General features: G+C 38.3%; 2 long non-coding RNA genes across 3 annotated transcripts in view; one reads left to right on the top strand and one right to left on the bottom strand.

Annotated features, from left to right (window-relative positions):
* The window catches only part of LOC138142032 (uncharacterized), a 15,843-nt gene extending 4,922 nt beyond the window's left edge, over positions 1 to 10,921 (top strand). The window contains exons 2-5 of one of the 2 annotated variants that reach the window (XR_011163323.1): positions 1,444 to 1,685; positions 5,018 to 5,190; positions 6,071 to 6,182; positions 9,747 to 10,921. This is a non-coding gene — a long non-coding RNA (uncharacterized lncRNA). The remainder of the gene's footprint in view (positions 1 to 1,443; positions 1,686 to 5,017; positions 5,191 to 6,070; positions 6,183 to 9,746) is intronic. The other variant, XR_011163322.1, reaches the window with a different exon arrangement.
* The window catches only part of LOC138142052 (uncharacterized), a 357,105-nt gene that overhangs the window by 104,620 nt on the left and 240,176 nt on the right, over positions 1 to 12,309 (bottom strand). The window lies entirely within an intron of this gene.

Genomic DNA, 12,309 nt, shown 5'->3' with positions numbered 1-12,309 from the left:
CTTTCTTTCTTTCTTTCTTTCTTTCTTTCTTTCTTTCTTTCTTTCTTCCTTTCTTTCTTTTTTCCTTTCTTTCTTTCTTTCCTTCCTTTCCTTCTTTCTTTTTTCTTTCCTTCTTTCTTTTTTCTTCCTTCCTTTCTTTTTTCTTCCCCTCTTTCTTTTTTCTTCCTTCCTTCCTTTCCGTTTTCTTCCCTTCTTTCTTTTTTCTTCCTTCCTTCTTTCCTTTTTCTTCCTTTCTTTCTTTTTTCTTCCTTCCTTTCTTTTTTCTTCCCTTCTTTCTTTTTTCTTCCTTCCTTCCTTTCCTTTTTCCCCACCTTCCACTCTACTATTCAGCCAAACTGTCCTTCACTTGGTTCCTCACATATACAACACAAAGATTGTCTCTGCCACACCTTAAATGGAAATCCTCTTCGCCTGTGCCCCACAGAGTACCTTCCTTCCTGCAAGAGACAGCTCAAGTACCACCATCAACACAAAGACTTTCCTGATCCCATTATGCCCAAACTACCTTGTATTTAATTAATCTGGATTTATTTTCTTTATTTTCATTCAGTATATACTAGTCTTCCCCTTTAGAATGTGCTCTTCATGTTTGCAGGGATTGTTTCAGCACCTATGGAAGTACCTGGTACAGGTATGTTCTTAATAAATGCTTGTTGATTGATTGATTAAATTCGAAATGGCAAACAGTGCCCTTCCTAAGCCTTTGCTTCAGAAAATTTGGATTGTGGCTAGGAATAGAATATGGTTGCTAGCAGTACAGTAATCCTTAGGATTACACTGCAACTGTGTAATTTTGGGGAACCCAGCATCAGGCTTGGAGACTAGAAAGTGTAGCAAAGAGGTTAAAAACCTCTGTGATTCATATGTATTTAATGATCCTATTGAATTCCTATTATCATTGAAACAAAGCAGAAAAAAACCTCCCACTTTTCCCCCTGTTGGAGCACATCCCTCAGTCTGACTGAATGTTGGTTCTAATAATTTCCTTTTCCCTCTTGGGTTACTCGGTGTTCATTTAAATCTAATGGGGGTGGGGGAGGAGAGGAGAAGAAGGAAGCTTTCTGGATCATTTAACCAACAAGATGGAGCACTAGACATTCTCTGTGATCCATAGGAGCTCTCAAATCTCACCAAAATAAGAATGATGCACCAAAAAATAAAACAACTTTATCTGTTTCCATGGTTTAAGTCACCAAGAATCTAAACAAGGTAACAATTAAATGAACTAATGAGAGAGAAGGCCAACTCCTCACTCAACAACCTCTCCCACAGCTACCCATTCAATCATTTGTAGTGGGGCTGTGCAAACCAATCCATGGCTTACAACAGAACTCAGTTCTAAATTGCATCACCCCTCCTCCCATCCCAGGGCTGCCAAAATCCAAAAGGCAGAAGCTTATTTAGGCTTTGATGACAGCTTGGCCATGATCTGTTCTATTGCAGAACTCAGCCAGAAAATTAGGAAACAGAGGCACCTGGGGCATGACACATGTGTCTATATGTATACATATCTATATGTAACTTGCAGAAAAGAGCCCAGCATCCAGCCGGTGCTATTTGCTCCTCTAGAAGTCCCAGAAGAAGGACATTCAATACAAGTTGTTCAAAGTATTCCTAGAAAGAAAACCAGACTTGAACAAAGCATTTGCTTCTCAAACATCCCAGACAACAGAAACAATAAGAAGGTAAGCAAGGATAACAACAAGAAAATAATAGAGAGATCTTTAAGGGATTTATTTCTAAATAAACATAAGGAGATAAGGGTGAAAGCAGGTGTTAAATAGATGTGATGGTGGAGAAACAGATTTGAAACATCATCGACTAAACTTCACAACACCCTGCCTACAGGTGAATCAATGTTTTATTGCAAGACTAAATTCTAGAATAGTAGGGTGTATAAAAGGGGAGATAAAGAGAAAGAAGATATAGGGCAATAGACAACATACCATAATAAAATCAAAGGCTAACAATGAGGGGGAAATGACTCCTGTAATCTCCCAGGTAGAGAAGAGCTTACAGGAGAAAAGGTGAGGAGCAAAAGGTGGGAATGAAAAGAGAAAATTGTGTTTTAGTGGTGGGATGAATGCTTCCATGTGAAAAGAGAGATATGTATAAAGGGAGATGAGAATTTTTTTTTTCCCTTTGGCAAGGCAATCAGTTAAGTGACTTGCCTAGGGTCACAGATCTAGTAAGTGTTTGAGGTCAAATTTGAATTCAGGTCCTTCTGATTCCAGGGCAGGTGCTCTATCCATGGAGCCACCTATATGCTCCTGAAAAGAGGACTTTCCAATGGTCTGCAGGAATCTGCTTAGAGAGACCACTCCTCTGGCATTAAGGAAAGGGGAATCGGAGTTCTACTGACACATAGAAGAGTGGGAGGATATGGGCCCACGGAGTAGATTTCAAGGCAAATGGGGTGAGGGGAATGACCATGGGAAAGGCAAAAGCAAATAAGGAAGTACACAATTAGGGACAATGGGGACAGTTACTATGGATCAACTAGGTCTCTCGAATTTGAATAATCAGTTTGTTGACATTTGGGGGACTCTCAAACTGGTAGCTGCCCAGACACTCTGATGAGCATGGTGTTGTGATTCAGGTGGCTGCAGTAGGGGCTACACTGAGAAATTCTGGGTTTTAAATAGGCAGAATAAGGCCTCAATACCTTGTATGATTTTTTTTTTCCCTGCAAGAATTTAAATAAGAGACTTGTCTGTGTTGTGACCATTGTCTCTAAATTCTGGGCTTATCACTGGATGATCAGAGTTGATCACTGGGAGTTAAGATTGATCCCGGGGTGGACAAAATTGATCATTGGGTGGTCTAAAATAAGAATTTTGAATTTGAAATTTTGAATAGACTAAGTAGCCTCTTGGAGTTTGTTAAACATTTTGAAAATATCTCAGTGGCTCTGTCTGGTCTGGTTAAAAACATTACAGTGGTTAAATCAGAGATCCCCTTTCTTGTCTTGTTAAAATTAACCACTAGGTAGATCTGGCTGTAAAAAATACATCTTTAGGGGCAGCTAGGTGGCACAGTGAATAGAGCACTGGCCATGGAGTCAGGAGAACCTGAATTCAAATCTGGCCTCAGACACTTAACACTTGTTAAGCCTTGTGACCTTGGGCAAGTCACTTAACCCCAATTGCCTTGCTTTCCCCCCTCCAAAAAGCAAAAAAAAGCCAGAAATATCTTTGGCATATATAGCTCTGTGTCATATTGAGGTAGGTCGGAAATCATCAGGGGATATCATTCTTTCTAGTTACTGTCTCAATTATCTATTTTATAGTGTTGTTGCTGTGAACAACAAAGCTTTGGACTGACAATAGAAATTTATTTTGAAGGATTCAGTCAATTGGTTTCTGATTTGGTTAAAAAAAAAGTTTCTTTTTGGGGGACTTTTAGATTCTGGTTCAAATATTCCTGGCAAATCTTTTTACTCTAAAGTATGGTATCTAGCCCATCCATTCTTCTAAAGACACCTGGTTATCTCCTGGTTTATTTGGAAAAGATTCCCTTCTAGAAATCCAAATCATCTAAAGCCTAGTTTTTAAAATATCTATGCAAAAGGAGGCTAGGAGGCAAAGTGAGTAAAGCGCTGGCCCCGGAGTCAGGAGGACCTGAGTTCACTTCTAGCCTCAGACACTTAACACCCACACAAAACAACTAGCCACGTAACCTTGGGCAAGTTACTTAACCCCAATTGCCCTCCAAAAAGGCAAAAAAAGAAAAATAAAGAAAATATCTATGCAAGTGTTTGGACAGGATTAACTTCAGGGAACAGATATCCCTTGCCCCAAGAATAATCTTAACACCCCATGTGGACTGAGGTTGGCCCAATCAAATCAAAACCTACTCACTTGCACATCTGGGCAGCTGAAGTATCAAAAATTTTCCCCCTAAATTTGAAAAACAGGTTGCCCAACAAATGGCTTTGACATCTATTTCTATAGATATGTCTATGGGCTTTGATAGTTAAGAAAATTCCACCTCCTTATATGTGTGAGAAGCTAGGCTCCTGGTCCCTGACTTCTGGCACAAATACTCCCCTAACTCTTCAAAGAAAAGCGATGGGAGAGTGATAATCTGAAGCAAGTTTAGGGAGTTTAGAAAGGTGAGGAAGAGTACACTGATGTGACTCTTTGGGTATAGCCTCTTCTAAGCTGTCTGCATCATAAGAGATTTTTTTTTAATTTTAAAAATTAATTTGAACTTTTTTTAATTTTAAAAATTAAAATCTTCCATGAGCTTAAGTTAATTAATGAGGTTTCATACCTAAAACATTTCTCCCTGCTACCTGCAATATATTACAATTCTGATACTAAAATCTCCTTCCCAATAAATAGGGACTTATTTCCACTCACCTTTAATTAGACTTAGAGTGAGAAATAAGGTTTTCGAATAGACAGGAAAAACTGCAAGATAGTCTTTTCTTGATCTTCTCAGCTCTGACCAGTTGAGGTGGCAGAGATGAAGACAGACAAGAAAGAAAGGGCAATTTATGGCATTGTAAACTAATTAGAGACCAAATTTGTAAATATAATATCTTTATTGTAAATGTCTGAGTTAGAGTTTAAATGTTTAAAATCCGGCCCCAGACACTTAATGCTTACTAGCTGTGTGACCTTGGGCAAGTCACTTAACCCCAATTGCTCTGCCTTCCCCTCCCCTCAAAAAAAAACTGCCTTGGGAATGAGGCCTATTCCAGAATCTCCAAGGGAAAATATTTCTGGGATCAAATGGCTACATGGATAGCTAAAACCCAAGATGAACTAAGGAGATTAAAAGGATATTTGAAGTGGGTTACCAGGAACAAGTTAGATCAAAGAGACTTTATGTTATCTGAATAACATAAATAATAAAACAAAATAACTTTATGTTACTTAATACTGATAATCATTATTGCTTGCTTTAATGTTTCCCAGTGCTTATATTTAGCTGCAGGAATTATGCCCAAATTCTAATGTGGACACATCCATATATATCTAATTATTAATCTTGAGATATGCATTTCCAGGGAGAAGCTTTGTGAGTCCATAAAAGTCAGGAAATCCTGAAAGACCTATGTACACTGGTAGCTTCCCAGGTCCCTGGAGCTACAGTAGTTGGTGTCAGGGGAAGCATTAGAAAGACCAGTTTGGGACAATCAACTTGGCTGCTCAATCAGACAATACCAACAGAGGTGCAAAGGTAAGAAGCTAATTAATAGCCTTGCAAAAATTGTTTGTTTCCCAAGTAAGCTTTAGTATTAACCTCCTGCTATGCCATACTGCCTCATGTACATGAGTCACTTACAAGAGACACAAAATAAATAAAAGATAACTTAGGTACAGAGGGCACCAGCAATTGGGAATCAGGAAAGGCTTCATTTAGAATGTGGTGCTTAAACTGAATCCTGAAGACAGAGAGGAACTCTAGGAAAGATCTTCAGTGTACAAAGCAGTAGAGGTTAGGTATAAGACTACAAATAATTTCTACCACTACAGAAGAAATACTTAAAATACAAGGCTTGTAAACACTGATTAATAAATACTTCAAATATGATACAATAACTGATTATACATATGCTCTCTCAGAGGGTTGATAATAAAACACTGTGGCAGGTTAGGGCATGACAATCTCATCTTTAGTTGTTTACTACTGGGCAGCCTATATATGTCTGTCTGTCTGTCTGTCTATCTATCTATCTATCTATATCTATATGGATATGTACATACATATAGGAATGGATATAGATATATTTAGCTATAGCTATATGTATATAGATATATATCTATTCATACACATATATGAATACACACATATAAATATATATATATATATATGTATAATATATACACACACATATATCTCCATCTTAGGGTCAATAATCAGTCAGCTGTGCTGTTTTGGGAATGGGAATTTAAGATCTTCCCTACCCTGTGCACCTGGAGCCTGTGGCAGGAGGCTTGGTTTTCAGGAATGCTCACACCTTGGTGCTCTGTGATTGAGCGGTGGGTCAAGAGGGTTGTGACATTCTCTGAGCCAGGAGAAGGCCATATATACCCTGATGTGAGATTTTGTTTTGCAGCTCACTTTGAGAAGTGTTGTGTGATTTGACCAGACAAGACTCTGGGCAGCCATTGCGCCCCCCGACTTTGAAAACCCAGATGTTGGTGCTTCCCTCTCTGGTAACTGACAAGGTATGGATATAATGGTCAGACAGTTGGAAGCCTGTCTGATGATCTGTTTCTCTTTCTGCTTGTAACCTCTGTATTCTCTGAAGAGCTTGCTGTTTGTTACATGTGCTCTTTCTCGAAATACAAAGCAGAAGAGAATGTTAAAACTTTGAGATCCAGTTTCCAGTTTAGCTAAAGTACATTCAAAACCACATGTGCAAGCAGTTGCCAGAGCTACAGGAGGAAGAGAAGGAAGGAGAAATTTCTTTTTCACACCATGAAAAGTCCAAGAGGGAGCCAGCAGAGCCCAAGCCATACTTTCAGAAGAGAGTGAGAGTTTCTATTTAATGTCCACTGAGTAAGAAGCTCTTTCTTTTCAATAGACTTTCCTAAAGACAGACCAATCAGAAACTTTTCATTGTGCATGATTTTCATCAAGTAGATAAGGTGTATGTATCAGGAAATCCTTCTCCAGAGCTTACTTCAGACTTCCTAAGCTTTCTCTCCCATGTCGTAGAAACCTCTTCACACCAGAGGCTCACTCTACTCTGATACTTCTCATGCTGGAAATACCTTCTGCCCCTGTGATCTCTCCTTCTGATTGGCTGGTTCCTCCCAGAGCTTCTATTTTAAGGAGGATGCTCAGAACAATCATATCTTTATTCCCCTCTAGGCTATATTTATTACTTTCTCTCCTGTGTCATAGAAATCTTTTCACCCTGGAAGCACATTCTACTCCTGGAATTCTCACTTTGGAAGTACCACCTCAACCCATCCCCACCTTTCAGTTTCCAAATGTGTTGTCTTCCCCTATTAGAAAGTAAGCTCCTTGAGGGCAGGGATAGTCTTTCTGCTTATATTTGTATTCTCAGCAATTCCAATAGTGTGTGGCTCATAATAAGTGCCTAAGAAATGCTAGCTGAACTGACTTGAAATGAATGACCTGATCAAGGCAAAGAATGTGGGTTAAAATCCCAACTTTGATCCTCTATTTGACTTTGGGCAAGCCCCTAGGCCTCAGCTAACTCATCTAAATAAGGGGGTTTATTAAATGACTTTGAAGTTCCTTCCAACTCTAGATTTATGATTCTAGATAACTCCATGGCTGTAGTACCTTACCTTTGTGTGTGGAAGGAGGGTGAGTGTTGCAGCAAGCACCCTAGCATACCCAGGGTGGCTGCCAGCACAGGTTCCTAGATCTGCTTTTCTAAAGGAAAGCAACTCAAAATGGGTTAATAATCTTGCTTTAATCAAACATATGTCATTTACCTAGTTCAGGGGAAAAAGGTCAGCACCTTAAACTTCAGAGAATACAAATAAGTTACAAGCAGAAGTTACAAGCAGACAGGCTTCTAGCTGTCTGACCATTACATCGATAGCTAGTCACAGTTACCAGAGAGGGAAGCACCAATATCTGGGTTTTCAAAGCTGGGGGGAGGCTCAACAGCTGCCTAGAGTCTCATCTGGTTAAATCACATAAGTCTTCTCAAAGTGAGCCCCAAAACAAAACCTTACATCAGGGTATATATAGCCTTCTCCTGGCTCAGAAAATGTCACAAACCTCTTGACCCAATCACACAGCACCAAGGTGTGGGCATTCCTGAAAACCATGCATCCTGCCACAGGCTCCATGTGACCACATTCAAGCCATTAGGGGGCAGAGTATATTTTCAAATCAAGGAAAGTTCTCAAGAGTCACTTAAAGCCTATCAAAGGGCCTAGGGGCAGGGAAGATCTTAAATTCCCATTCCCATAACAGTGAGGAGGATTCGGAAGGAGATCCTGGTTGTAATTCTTGTCTTAACTGATGATAAGAAAGTATACACATTCTTTAAAATTTCTTGCCCCTAAGAACAGATTACTATAGAATATAAAATTTTAGAATGCAAATGAGGGAAGGGATTGTTTTTGCCTTTCTTTGTCTTCCTAGGGATTAACACAGTGCCTGGAACATATCAAAGTCTAATAAATACTTCTTGACTGACTGATATAAAGTTAGGAATTGTGCCATTCTTATGATTCAGTGTAAAATCACTATTTAATTAACCTTAGTCCGTTAAAAAAAAGAATAAAGTATTCAAGGAAATTTTTCCTTAAAATTTGTTTTCTAGCTACTTAAACATTGATGATAGAGTTACAGTGATTACTTGTAATTTTCCATTTTTGCCCTCTTCTTCTGATCCAATTGTTATTGATTTTGGATAAATTTGTGTAGATTGGTATATGAATCAAATAAAAGTTGTGTATAATCTGAAATTGATTTATGTAGACATGGAGACCTTATCTTGAGTATCACTGATACGTATTTCAGTAATATACACAGACAACTCAAAAAGAGATGCCATAATTTCTTAATTATATTATATATGTGATAAATACAAGTTACCTAAAATACACAATGATATTGAATGTCTCTCACTTATGATGTATTTATGAGCTAAATGACAAATTTTAAGCAGTTCCAAATGTACTAGAGTACTCATAAATTCTTTTCTTCTTTACTGGTAATACTTAAATTATGATACCATCCATTTCCACTAGATGCCGCTGTGACCTGTGATTTCAATGCCCTGATCAAATAGGAAGGCTAAGAACCTTTATTTTCAGTCAATAAATATTTATTAAGAGCCACCATATATATGTATATGTGTGTATTACATACATACATATATACACACATATACATACATGTACATATACGTATATGTACATATATACATTTTTGTAACTTTTTGCTAACATTTAGGATAGAGCGAAGTTTTCCTTGTAGAAAACAGTTGTTGTTACAGTAACCCCATGACTTTAAAGGAATTTTGTTCCAGATTTAATATCCTTTGTTTTATAGTGACAGAAGCATCCACTCTACAGAACAAGTTATAAGAGAAACTGTGAGAATTTGAAAATTCAAGGGCCCCCTGAGTTTTCAGGAAGAAGTAAAAAGATCAAATTTAATTTTAATAAATAAAATAGCTTATGCTGGATTTGCCTTCCATAGCTCTATTATACATTGAGGACATTGTGAACAGAAAGGCATAGTATAATATCTTATGAGTTTCTAGACATCTGACAGGTCTCAAGCTAACACATCAGACCATGCAGGAGCTAATGAAACATATTGTCTACTTAACCAATAGTTCAGGAGTTGCCCCAACCACCTGGCACTCCTATTACAATTCCCAAAAGAAAAGCTAGGCCCATCAGTGAAAAATATGTACATCAACCCCAGTGGGGATGTCAATCCCAGGTCCTACTACCAATCAGCATTGTCATTCACCATCAGAACCACCAGACAAGACCTTTGCATAACATAACAAAAGAACTCCAGTGCCCTAATACCTGCCACCTCTTTCTCTACCATTCTGCATACTGATTGCACATTGGAACTGGACACCTCTGCCTCCTGTCTTGCATAGTTTTGTCCCAATGTAACCAAGGAAAAATAACTCCAGGATGGACTCATAGGAATATTCCAATCTCCATATCATCTGTATCTTCTATTTCTATAACATGACTGGCATGGGACCCTGACCCCTTATCATTCATCTCATCTTGGTTCCCAGTCTAATTCTTCTGCTTATTTTCATTTAGATTTCCTGTGCTGCACACCCTCTACATGTGCACCCAGAGCTTGCTGATATTCTAAATCTGGGAACATCATCCAAGTGATCACTTAACTCCTGCCCCATGAACTGAAAGTACTAATTTTGTGTATGCAGAACTATTAGAAATGGAAAAATCTTCAAGGAGGAGAACCAGTAAAAGACAGAAACTCTTTTCCTTTTCTTGACATGTCCATTTTGGAGTCTCTCCATCTCAATGTTTTGTTTTGTTTTTTGTATGATATTTTTGGGTGCTTTTTTGGAGGGCAGTTGGGGTTAATGACTTGCCCAAAGTCACATGGCTAGTGTGTCAAATGTCTGAGGCCAGATTTGAACTCAGGTCCTCCTGACTACAGGGCCGGTGCTCTATTCACTGTGCCACCTAGCCGCCCCTTAGCCATCCCCTCTCCATCTTAATGTTAAGCTACCTCTAACCCTTATGACTTGCTATCTTTTTTATTTATTCCCATTCTTGTTCAAGGCCAACTTCAAAAGGCAGCATCCATCTTGTCTCAGACCCTTCCAGCACTGTTTACGGCCATATTTGGAAGTCTCTTTTCCTTCCTCTGGAAGATAAACTGCTCTCAAGGCCAGTGGCATACTAAGTGTGAACCTAGCAAAACTGTGTTTTCTGTATAACTCTAAATATCTATAGGAAATTAATTGTATTTAGAAGCCAGTTTGCTCCAAGATACATTTCTCTATTATCCTTTTTTTTTTCTGCTTTCCTTTGTGACAGTGTATGGGATGAAGTTTTATTAACTTCTACAGGCATACCTCAAAAATATTGAAGGTTTTGTTTCAGACCCCTGAAATAAAGTGAATATCACAATAAAGTGAGTTATACAATTTTTTTGTTTCCCAGTGCATATAACAGTTATGTTTGCACTATACTATCATCTATTAAGTGTGCAATAGCATTATGTCTAAAAAAATGTACATAACTTAATTCAAAAATATTTTATCGCTAAAAAATGTTAACCATCATTTGAGCCTTCATTGAGGCATTATCTTTTTGCTGGTGGTAGTTTTACCTGGATGTTGATGGTTGCTGACTAATCAGGAGGTGGTTGCTGAAGATTGGCTGTGGCAGTTTCTTAAAATAAGACAACAAAGAAGTATTCCACTTCCTTTCACTTGAATACTTAGGGGCCATTGTGGGGTAATTACTTGGCCTAATTTCAATATTGTTGTGTCTCAGGGAATAGGGAAGTCTGAGGAGAGGTCAGTGCCACAGTCAGAACACATGCAACATTTATTTTTTTTAAAGCAATTGGGGTTAAGTAACTTGCTCAAGGTTACACGGCAAGTTATTTTTGTGTGGGTGCCAAGTATCTGAGGCCAGAACCAATCCCAGGTCTCCCGACACTGGGGCCGACACTCTTACTCACTGCACCATCTTCCCACCCCACACACGCAACATTTATTGATGGTTAGTGGCACCCCAAGACAACTACAATAGTAACTGTCAAAGATCACTGATCAAAGATCACTGCAACAGATATAATAATTAAAAAGTCTGAAATATTGACAGAGCTACCAAAATGTAACACAGAGAAATGATGTGAGCACATGCTATTGGAAAAATGACTTGATAAACTTGCTTAGCGTAGGATTTCCCCAACCTTCAATTTGTTAAAAAAAAAATGCTGTGTCTGGGAAGTGCAATAAAATAAAGTATGCCCATATTCTAAATTGTTAATAATGGGTTTTCAGCCACCATCAATAGATCTTGTGTTTTAAGTTGTTTTTGAATTATTGGGTTTGGTTTGCCTTAGGCCATCTATCATCTCATTCCTAATTTCTCATGGAGAATGCCATAATTTTGTAACATTTTATAATCATGCTTGTATCTTGGAAATACTCATTCAGATTATATTTTTTTAAAAAAGCAATATTTTCCCCCTTCTGTTGTAATATATATTATTTTATATTATATAATAATGCCTCTATTATGTCATTCCTTCAACTGAACATGGAACATTTTCTGGGTTTTCTATTTGGTGACCATCTTTTTTCACTGGTGTTCTTTAGTCACCTTCTTTACTAGGTAGAACATCCTAAGTGGTTAAGATTGCTTGTTGGCAATTGTAATGGAAATGCAGATTTAAAGATCTTCCCTGCCCCTAGGCTAACGTGCACCTGGAGCCTGGGGTGGGAGGCTGGTTTTTCAGTAGATACTTTTTGATTGGCCAGTGGGTCAATAAGGTTGTTACATTCTCTGAGCCAGGAGAAGGCTATATAAGCCCTGATGTGTAGCTTTGTTTTGGGACTCACTTTGAGAAGTGTTCTGTGATTTGATCTGAATTCTGGGAAGCCGTTGTTGAGAGTCCCCCGGCTTTGAAAAACCCAGAATGTGGAAACCCAGATGTTGATTGGGTATGGATGTAATGGTTAGACAGTTTGGAAATCTGTCTACTTGATGTTTCTGTCTTGATAATTATGCCTGTATACTTTGAAGTTCAGGGTGCTGACCTTTTCTCCTGAACAAGGTAAATGATATATGTCTGACTGATTAAAGTAAGCTTGTTAACCCATTTTGAGTTGCTTTC

Source organism: Petaurus breviceps, unplaced genomic scaffold, assembly GCF_028583685.1.
Source record: "Petaurus breviceps papuanus isolate PSGF00001 unplaced genomic scaffold, PetGlider_PUasm1.0 90515, whole genome shotgun sequence".
NCBI classification, from domain to species: Eukaryota; Metazoa; Chordata; class Mammalia; order Diprotodontia; family Petauridae; genus Petaurus; species Petaurus breviceps.
This window is presented reverse-complemented; position numbering and strand designations above follow the sequence as displayed.